Genomic DNA, 10846 nt, shown 5'->3' on the forward strand with positions numbered 1-10846 from the left:
GGGGACCTCAGGCCACGGCCCCCGCCCCTGTCCCAGGCCAGGTGACCTGAGGCCACACCCCTCACCCAGCAGGGCTTGATGGGGGTGCCAGGTCTGGATCTAGCCCAATGGGAGTGGGGCCAGCCAGGTCTGGGTCTCACGTGATTTCAAGGCACACGTGGGTGGGCAGGAACTTGACTCTGGTTCCCATGGTGCACCCCAGACTCTGACAGGAGGAAGATTTTCATATACATTTTACTAATTTTCTTTCATCTCTGACACTTCTATTATAGAGAAAGGGTAAATAACAATATTAAAACATTTCCTCTAATTAATTCCCTTTTAATGTGCACAAATTTCATGCATGGGTCACTAGTCTACATTATAAAAGGCCAGGGTCCGTAACATCCAAAATGACCAAACGGACAACCAAACACCAGGAAGTGCATGGAGCACCTCTAGGTCCCACCCTGCTAACCCCAGCCCACAGGCTCCCATAGCTGGATGGCCGATGGAGAGCCACGGGGAACCAGGCTGGGTGGCAGCGGAGCGAGACTGGGGATTGCTGAGCGTGCGCAAGGCAGACCTCCTTGTCCCTCCTCCCAGCTGGCAGGCTCCGATCAATCCTCAGTTTCTACTGAAAGGAACGTGGCGCCTCCACTGAACAGCCTCCCGGGGATGTGGACTCACCACTGTGAGAGGCTCCTGGGCCGGGACTTCAACAAGGACTTCAGCACCTGCAGTGGCCCTCAGCCTTCACTGCTGGGAGGTGGACAGAGAGCATCAGCTTTAAAGCACAAACACCCTCCTCAGGAATAACTGCCACCTCCCTACTCTACAACTGCTACTGTGTCTGCAAGAAACTGCAGGTGCTCCTTCCTGTGGGATGGGCGGGGCCAGAGCCTGAGTTGAGCGGTGCCTCGATGGCGGCTGGGCCAGTGCAGGGATGGAGAGAATGAGGGCGGGGCAGGAGCAAGGGGGAAGCCCCCGTTCCCTGCATCTCCTCCCACAGACATAGCCCTTCCAGGTGTTATGATAAAAAGAGTTGTGTTTTTCTAACTCTGTCCGGGTAAAGGAAACAAGTGTCTGTTGACTTCTGATCTTACTCTCCCAGCCGCCAGTTAATCCCTCTGGATGCATCATATCCAACCTCCAAAGGATCAGAGGGACAAGTTCAACCTTCGTTCCATAGTTGAGGAAACTGACCAATAAACAGTTGACCTCAGTGTCAACTCCCGCGGAAATCCCCGGGTAATAACTCAGATTGTATATCTAAGGGTATATTTTCTTCTGTTTTCATGTTTAATTCAACCCCAGGAATCAAATAATACAATAAAGAATAAAATGAGGGGAGGGGGTGGGGGAAAAAAAAAGAATAAAATAAGTTCAGAGGGCTCAGCATTGTATTTCCAGGGCCTTTGGTCCCACACAAACCGCAGAGCTCAGTTATCCTGAAATGAAAGAAAAGGAAAGAGAAACATAAAAGGTTTCCCAGTTCAGTCACAGAGACATCTCATAGTCACGTACTAAGGATACAACATTAACTTAGGGGTGGAAAGGACACAAAAGGAATAGAAGATGGAGCCATTTCCATTCAGATTCCAACCAAGTTAACGAGGCAGAAGAAACACTGGACGCCATGGAAGAATAAGATGAAACAGTCCAGTAGGGAGTGTTACACACCTCGCAGGGACAGCACCTGGGGCTCCAGACATGACGGGAGGAGGGAGGGGGCTGGGTGAGAGGAAGTGCATGGAAAGGCCTGGGAGTAGAAACAAAAGGGTGATATGTGGAAGGTGGGCCCCCCCGGGTGATGACAGGGGGCAAGCCTGCAGGAGGTGGCCAAGTGCCCCCACCTCTACTGAGGGGTGCACACGTCTGTCCTGGGAGCTGTGGCTGATGGAGAGGGAGGCTATGGCTCTATGTGGATGAGTTGCCAATGAGTGCCTCCCTGCAACCACAGTACTCGGTGTTCTCAAGACAGCGGGAGCACAGGATCATGTACACAACGTCATGAAAGAAAAAGCATCCTATTCCCAACTTATTCACAGACTTCTGTTTCTGGTATCTATATTCCCAATGTGTCCACAAGTACATTTGGAAAAAGAAAAAAGATTTGTATGTGATATGACTGCATCTTTAGAAAACCCAAGTGATCACAACCAAAGCACTTTTAACACCTAATGAGCCAAATACACTGATGAACAAAAATAGACACAGAGACACAGACGCATGAACAGACTGTGGAAACTCAGAGGGAAGGCGGGGGAGGGTGGGTGGGTGGTAAGAGATCAACCAATGGCCTATGTGTATATATGCATCACCCCTCAACACAGACAATGGGGTGGTGAGGGCCTGGGGGGGAATAGTAGGCTGGAAAAGGTTAATGGGGGGAAAGGGGACCTTTGTAAACCTTTCAACAATAAAAATTTTTTTTTTAAATATATTTTATTGATATTTCACAGAGAGGAAGGGAGAGGGATAGAGAGCTAGAAACATCGATCAGCTGCCTCCTGCACACCTCCCACTGGGGATGTGCCCGCAACCAAGGTACATGCCCCTGACCGGCATCGAACCCGGGACCTTTCAGTCCGCAGGCCGACGCTCTATCCACTGAGCCAAACCGGTTTCGGCCAACAATAAAAATTTAATAAAAAGAGTAAAAAATAAAATAAAAAAGTAAAAGAAAAGAAAAGAAAAGAAGAAAAGAAAAGAAAAGAAAAGAAAAGAAAAGAAAAGAAAAGAAAAGAAAAGAAAAGAATAACTGCCCTGGCTTGGTGGCTCCGTTGGTTGGAACTTCGTCCTGTACATTGAAAGGTTACGGGTTTGAACCCGGGTCGGGGTGTGTGTGGGAGGCCACTGAGCAAGTGGTGCCTGCAGGAGGAAGGATCCTCAGACCTAAACACAGTCCAGGCCTTGCCCATGATCCCAGGCCTGTCCTCTGCTGAGCGAGACTGGACCGCCCAGCTTCCCATTGAGTCCCTGGTCTTTGAGTCATAGGCCGCTTCCCCATGTTCCCCAGAATGCACTGCTCAGTAACCATCTATACTAATAAAAGGGTAATATGCTAATTAGACTGGGTGACCAGACATCTTCCGGACATCCGACTTCCTTCCAGACAAAGCCACGGTGGTAGGGGCCAAGGCAGAGGCGGTTAGGGGCGATCAGGTCGGCAGGGGAGGGCAGTTGGGTGTGGGAAACCGGCCTATTGTCTTCACTAGCAGAGAGGTGTGGATAAGGAGCCCGGAATGCTGGTGACCCTTGAGCCCTGGCAAAGGTCAGAGCTAGTTTAGTCAAGACAATGGTAGCTGAAGCAATGTCCCCACCAGACAGTCATGTAAATCCTTATTGATAAGATAGTCTGTCTGTTACTGGAAATTGCCTGCCTAAGGGCTATAGGTGTATCCCCAATTGAATAAAAGGTTGGCGAGGCCTGAGCCCAAGTGGAAGTCCTTTTTCTTTCATTGGGCTTGCCCGCCTGGCCCCCCAATTTCCAAATTATTATTTCTTGTCTTGTCTCTTTAATTTGCATGCGGTGCCTCTTCCAGATCCCGAACCCTGAACCACATGGGATGTGGGTCTTCACAGTTGGGGGCCATCAGGCCGGCAGGGGAGGGCAGTTGGGGACCATCAGGCTGGCAGGGGAGCGGTTAGGTGGCGATCAGGCCAGCAGGCAGGCAAGCAGTTAGGAGCCAGTGGTCCCAGATTGCGAGAGGGATATCCGAGTGCCGGTTTAGGCCCCATGCAGGATGGGGCCTAAACCGGCCATCAGACATCTCCCGAGAGGTCCCAGATTGGAGAGGGTGCAGTGCAGGCCAGGCTGAGGGACCCCCCCCCATGCACGATTTCGTGCATTGGGCCTCTAGTGTGTGTGTGTGTGTATATATATATATATATACACACACACACTAGAGGCCCAATGCACAAAATTCATGCAAGGGGCTTGGCCCTAGCAGCCCCTTGCAGCCTTGGCTTTGTCCAGAAGGTCGTCTGGACAGTCATCTGGAATGTCATCTGAATGGTCGTTTGGCTGTTCAGTCTAATTAGCATATTACTTCTTTATTATATACTAGAGGCCCAGCGGACGAAATCATGCGCGGGTAGGGTCCCTAGGCCTAGCCTGTAATCAGGGCCATCTTCAGCTTACTTATCAGTCCCCAGTCCTGGCCCGCCGCCGCTCCCACTGGTTTCCTGTGGCTCCCTATTCACCATCCAGCAATTGGAGCCTGTGGGCTGGGGGGAGGGACCAAGAGATCTGACTTCTGTCCACTCACCAGTCCCCAGTTTCATCCCGCCGCCACCCACCCCGGTTCCCTGTTGGCCATCCAGCGATCAGAGCCTGCGGGATGGGGGGAGGGACCGAGAGGTGGTCAATGCACCCCATAGCGACTGGTTGATTGGTCATTCTGGTTGTTATGCCATTATGGTCACTGGCCTTTTATTATATAGGACTAGAGGCTTGAGGCATGAAATTCGTGCAAGGGGCTTAGCCCTCACAGCTGTGGTGGCTTTCCTCGGCCCTGACAGCCCCAGCTTCGTCCGGAGGGTCGTTCAGCTGTCTGGTCTAATTAGCATATTATGCTTTTATTATTATAAATATATATTAAACACTGTTTCTTTAAAATAAATAAAATCTGTGTTTGATAACCCCAATATCTGGATCGTCTCTGAACATGTTTTCTTTTTTTAATTTTTTTTTTAATTTGTTGTACCCTTGACCAGAATTGAATCTAGAACCCTTCAGTCTGCAGAACACTCTATCCACTGAGCCAAACCACTTAGGGTTATGTTTCTTTTTTTAAAAAATGATGAGAGAGAGAGAGAGAGAGAGAGAGAGAGAGAGAGAGAGAGAGAGAGAGAGAGAATTTGTTGTTTCACTAATTTATGCATTCATATGTACCCTGACCGGGGATTGAACCTTGGTATATTGTGACAATGCTGTAACCAAGTGAGCTACCTGGCTAGGGACGAATATGTTTCTATTTGCTACTTTTCGCCTGATAGCTTCTTAAATCTTATCTTTTTCAATGCCTGTTTTTATTGTTAGTTGGTTGATTTTTGAGTGCTGACCATTGTGTATAAAGAATTGTAGAGATGATAAAACCCCAAAAGGATGGGGTTTGGCAATCTTCTGGTTTGCTGAACATGTGGAGATTTGGGGAGAGTGACATGGCTGGAGAGGACAATGAAGCTCTGCCTGTGCATCTCCTCCATCTGGCTCTTCCTCAGTTATGTCCTTTTATAATAAACTGGAGGCCCGGAGCACAAAAATTCGTGCACTAGGGGGGTTCCCTCAGCCCATCCTGACCCCTCTCACAGTCTGGGAGCCCTCAGGGGATGTCCTGCTGATGGCTTAGGCCCGCTCCCCAGGCGGAGCAGGTCTAAGCCTCAGTCTGGCCTCCCTCTGAGGGAGGCGACTGGGAGGATCAGGGGAAGGCACCATCCCAGCACCCCATCACTGCAGGGCTGCAGACCCTTGGCCCTCACTTCTTAGTGTTGGCCCTGCCCCCACACTTAGGTGTGTGTGGGGGATGATCTGGGGCCAGGCCAGCGGGGGCAGGGGCTGTGGGAGGTTGAGGCACCGAGGCCGCATCCCATCCAGCCTCTGCGGAGGCTCTGGGACTGCAGGCCGCCCCACCTCTCCCAGTGCATCCTCTGCAAACGGAGGGGCCACGGCGTTGATGATGTGAAGCCACGGCCTGCGTGGCCTCGGGTTCAAAGACTTGGAAAAAGGGCTGACATGCAAATCTGGAAATTATGGGGAAAGCCAGTTGTGATCTTGGTACAAGGGACCAAGTTCCACTGAGTCTCCATTCCCATCTTTTTTTATTTACTAGAATACATAATTGCCTTTCAGCAATGCAAACAGAAATATCAATGGTGATGTTTGGTAAACAGTAAGATTATCAGGTTGGGGGAGTTTGCTTTAGGCCATTGAGTCATCAGCAGTAGGTAATAAAATGCAGATATTCATCCCTGTGAATATAAAAAAGCCCCATTCAGCCTTCTGACCGGACTTCTCACATTTATATTAATAACTGTTGATCTTGGCTTCCAGCAGGTGGGACTGGACTGAGCCCACCGGCGCCGCCCTGCCTCTCCCAGAGCTGCCTCTGCAGAAGGAGGGGCCATGTGGCACAGGTGGGACTGGCTCGGGCCCTTGGCACCACTGGCTCTCCTGAGCCATGGGCCCTTGCAGCTGCTGTGGCTTTGTCTGGAAGACGCCTGGTCTAATTAGCATATTACCCTTTTATCAGTATATACTAAAGGCCTGGTGCACGAAATTCGTGTTCCCTCAGCTCAGCCTGCACCCTCTCCAATCTGGGATCCCTCTCACAATCCAGGACTGCTGACTCCTAACCTCTCACCTGCCTGCCTGCCTGATTGCCCCTAACTGCTCCCCTGCCGGCCTGATTGACGCCTAACTGCTCCTCTGCTGGCTCAATTGCTCCCTAACTGCCCTCCCCTGCTGGCCTGATTGCCCCTAACTGCCTCTGTCTCGGCCCCCACCACCATGGCTTTGTCTGGAAGGACGTCAGGAAAATGTCCGGTCTAATGAGCATATTACCCTTTTATTAGTATAGATTGGTAATCTAGCTATAAAAAAATTGTAGAGATAATCTGAAGTTTTGAATGATGTTATCTTCCTTCAGCGATATTTAGTTTCCTTATAGTAGGCACTTAGGTCAAAGAAAAATAACCTTTTTTTAAAAGTCCCCCCCAGCCCTAATCGGTTTGGCTCAGTGGATAGAGCGTCGGCTTGCGGACTGAAAGGTCCCAGGTTCGATTCCGGTCAAGGGCATGTACCTTGGTTGCAGGCACATCCCCAGTGGGAGGTGTGCAGGAGGCAGCTGATCGATGTTTCTCTCTCATTGATGTTTCTAACTCTCTATCCCTCTCCCTTCCTCTCTGTAAAAAAAAAAGCAATAAAATATATTTAAAAATAAATAAATAAATAAATAAATAAAAGTTCCCCCCCCAACTTTATTTGTTTAATTGACAAAATTGTAATACACTTAAAATATAAAAAATGATGATTTGATACATATACATTGTGAAATGATTTCCAAAATCATCCTGGCTAGTGTGGCTCAATTGGTTGAGCATTGTCCTGTGCACTGAAAGGTCACTAGTTTGATCCCAGGTCAGGGCACATGCCCAGGTTTTGGGCTTGATCCCCAGTGCAGGAGGCAGGCAATTGATGTTTCACGCTCACTTCAATGTTTCTCTCTCTCTCTCCCCCCGCAACCCTCTACCTTCTCGCTCTCTAAAAATCAATAAAAAAAACTTTAAAAAAGTGATTCCCACAATCAAGATAGTTAATTCTTCCATCACCTCATAGGTACCTTTGTTGTGTATTATGTGAGAAAAAGATTTATTGTCTTAGCAAATTGCAAGTATACAATATATTATTAACTGTAGTCACCATGTTGTACATTATTAGATCCTCAAAACTGATTCATTTTATAACTAAAGTTTATATCATTGACCAACCTCTTCCCATTTCCTCCTTCTCTGAGCCCCTGACAACCACCATTCTACTCTCTGTTTGACTTTTTTTTTTTTTTTTTAGTTTCCAAATATAGCTGATACAATACACTATTGGTCTTTGTCTGGCTTATTTCACTAAGCATAATGCCCTTGGGGTTGATCCATATTGTCATAAATGGTAAGATTTTCTTCTTTGTATGGCTGGACATTATTCAATTACATATAATCAATTATTCAATTATATATAGATATATAATCACATTTTCTGTATCCATTCATCTGTCAATCGACACTCAGATTGTTCCATACTTTGGCTATTGTGAATCATACTGCAATGAGCATGAGAGTATTGATATCTCTTCAAGACAGTGCCTTCATGTCCTTTGGGTAGATACCCAGAAGTGGCATTGGTGGATCATGTGGTAGTTCTAGTTTTATTTTTTAAATATATTTTTTATTTATTTCAGAGAGGAAGGGAGAGGGAAAGAGAGAGAGAAACATCAATGATGAGAGAGAATCATCGACCAGCTGCCTTTTGCATGCCCCACACTAAGGATCGAGCCCATAACCTGGGCATGTGCCCTGACCAGAATTGAACCATGACCTCCTGGTATATAGGTTGATGCTCAAACACTGAGCCACACCAGTGTTAGGGAGCACAAAACACTTGGTTGGAAAGTTTGTAAGGAGGACATTCTGAGAAAAGGGAAGTGTGTGGAAGGCCACCCACCCTGTTTATCGGAATTCCAACTTAGGGGAGTACCAAAAACAGTGCCCCTAATTATTCCTTGACCTTTCCAAACAAGTCTGTGCACATGCAGACTCCCGGGTGTTTACTGGAATCCTTAATTTTTGAGTATCCTTGCTTAAAGGACACTACAAACACATGCGTCCTCCCACTATTACTTACCCTACTGATTGTATCTAAAAGATAAACTTTATCTCAAACTGCTGCTACAATAAAAGCCTAACAAGGCAGGCAATTGAGGCTGTCTGGTTCATTTAGCTAAACAGTCCCTTAGCTCTCTCTTTTATATCAAATGTTGTGTCAGAGTAATCCATTCATCTGTCACTCGGGGTCTGCTGGTCAGCCCTGACAAGGTGGTGCCCCATGTGAGAACAAAAGGATGCAATGAGATGCAGTGGAAACCTTGAAAATGAAGAGGAAGGAGACAGAGTAACTGTGCAGTAAGTCATTGGAGTCCACTTGGGATTTCCAAGTTCAAGGGTATGCTTTTCAGTTAAGGTTTCACAATAGGATAGCAGCTGTCCACTGAATAACAGATTTCTTTGTTGCTTAAAAAGTTATTAAAAGCTCCCTAACCGGTTTGGCTCAGTGGATAGAGCGTCGGCCTGTGGACTGAAGGGTCCCAGGTTCGATTCCAGTCAAGGGCATGTACCTTGGTTGCGGGCACATCCCCAGTAGGAGGTGTGCAGGAGGCAGCTGATCGATGTTTCTCTCTCATCGATGTTTCTAACTCTCTATCTCTCTCCCTTCCTTTCTGTAAAAAATCAATAAAATAATTTTAAAAAGTTATTAAAAGCAATGATGCCTCAGTTATAGAAGAACAATTAAAGAGCCTGTTGCACTGTTATAATTTATAATCCTTGGTTCCCTTGGGATTTCCAAGTTTGAGGGAATAGTTTTTCAGCTAAGGTTTCATAATGGGACAGAAGTTGTCTGTAAAACAACAACAATATATAACAGTGCTTAAACAGATGTTAAAAGCGAATGGTGCCTTGATTACAAAGAGACAATTAAAGGGCCTTTTGCAGACTATTATCCTATCTAATAAAGAGGGAATATGCAAATTGACCATCATTCTGTCACAAAGATGGTGGCACCCATAGCCACAAGATGGTGGCACCCAGTCCTCTCAGCCCTGCCGGAGTCCCCCAGTCCCGGCTGCTGAGAGCAGGCAGTGTGAGCGGCCTGGCAGTTGGAGGCCATGAGGCCGGCCTGGAAGGGCAGTTGGGGGCCATGAGGCTGGCAGGGGAGGGCAGTTGGGGGCCATGAGGCCGGCCTGGAAGGGCAGTTGGGGGCCATGAGGCTGGCAGGGGAGGGCAGTTGGGGGCCATGAGGCCGGCCTAGAAGGGCAGTTGGGGGCTATGAGGCCAGTGGGGGGGACAGTTGGGGGTGAGCAGGCTGGCAGGCAGAGTGGTTAGGGGCGATCAGGCAGGCAGGCAGGTGAGTGGTTAGGAGCCAGTAGTCCCGGATTGTGAGAGGGATGTCCTATTGCCAGTTTAGGCCCGATCCCACAGGGACATCCCCTGGCAGTCGGACATCCCCCGAGGGGTCCCAGATTGGAGAGAGTGCAGGCCAGGCTGAGGGACATCCCCCCCCACCCCATGCACGAATTTCATGCACCAGGCCACTAGTCCTATATAATAAAAGGCTAATATGCAAATCAACCAAACGGCGACACAACTGGTCGCTATGATGTGCACTGACCACCAGGGAGCAGATGCTCAATGCAGGAGCTGCCCCCTGGTGGTCAGTGCGCTCCCACAGGGGGAGTGCTGCTCAGCCAGAGCTGGGCTCATGGCTGGCGAGCACAGCGGCAGTTGCAGGAGCCTTTCCCGCCTCCATGGCTGCACTAAGGATGTCTGACTGCCAGCTTAGGCCTGCTCTTAAGCCATCAGTTGAACATCCCCTGAGGGCTCCTGGACTGAGAGGGTGAAGACCAGGCTGAGTGCATGAATTTTGTGTACCAGGCTTCTAGTAACTTGATTCCCTGATGCTGGAACATTAGACCTTGATCTCTGGGAACAAGTAGGTAGGAATTTAGAGAGAAATTAGGCCCAGGGAAAACGAGTACCCTTGTCATCTTTAACTATATGAGCTCTTGTTCAAGGTGCACTATGCCCACTTCATATTGAGGATCAAAAGCCTACAGAAAGCCAGGAGGATTTACCACCACACCCTCCTCCTGAAGTAGAGCCTGTAAAGCCTGTAATACCTAAGTCCCCACCACCTGAGGAAATATTTCCTGATCCTCCACCTCCAGTGTGGGAAGGCTCATCAACTAGATCGTCAGTTATGGGATCATGTGTCAGGCAAGCTATGTTAGAAGGAGAGCTTTTGACTTGCCCAGTTATGCAAGATCAGCAAGGTAATCAGATATATACCTTTAATACCTTTAAAGAAATAAGGAAAAGTGTTAGAGAAAATGGGGCTAACAGTCTGTTTATAAAAGGACTCCTTAATGCTTTGTCTGAAAATTACCATTTGATGCCTTGGGGACTGGCAGTCGTTTGGCTAAAACGACTCTAGACACCAGTCAATATTTGATATGGAGAGCAGAATATGATGAGATCTGTGAACAACAGACTGTTTGTGGGTGTTCACTGGCCACCCCACCTGGAAGCCCTCTGG

Source organism: Plecotus auritus (assembly GCF_963455305.1).
Source record: "Plecotus auritus genome assembly, chromosome: 9".
In the NCBI taxonomy this organism is placed as follows: Eukaryota; Metazoa; Chordata; class Mammalia; order Chiroptera; family Vespertilionidae; genus Plecotus; species Plecotus auritus.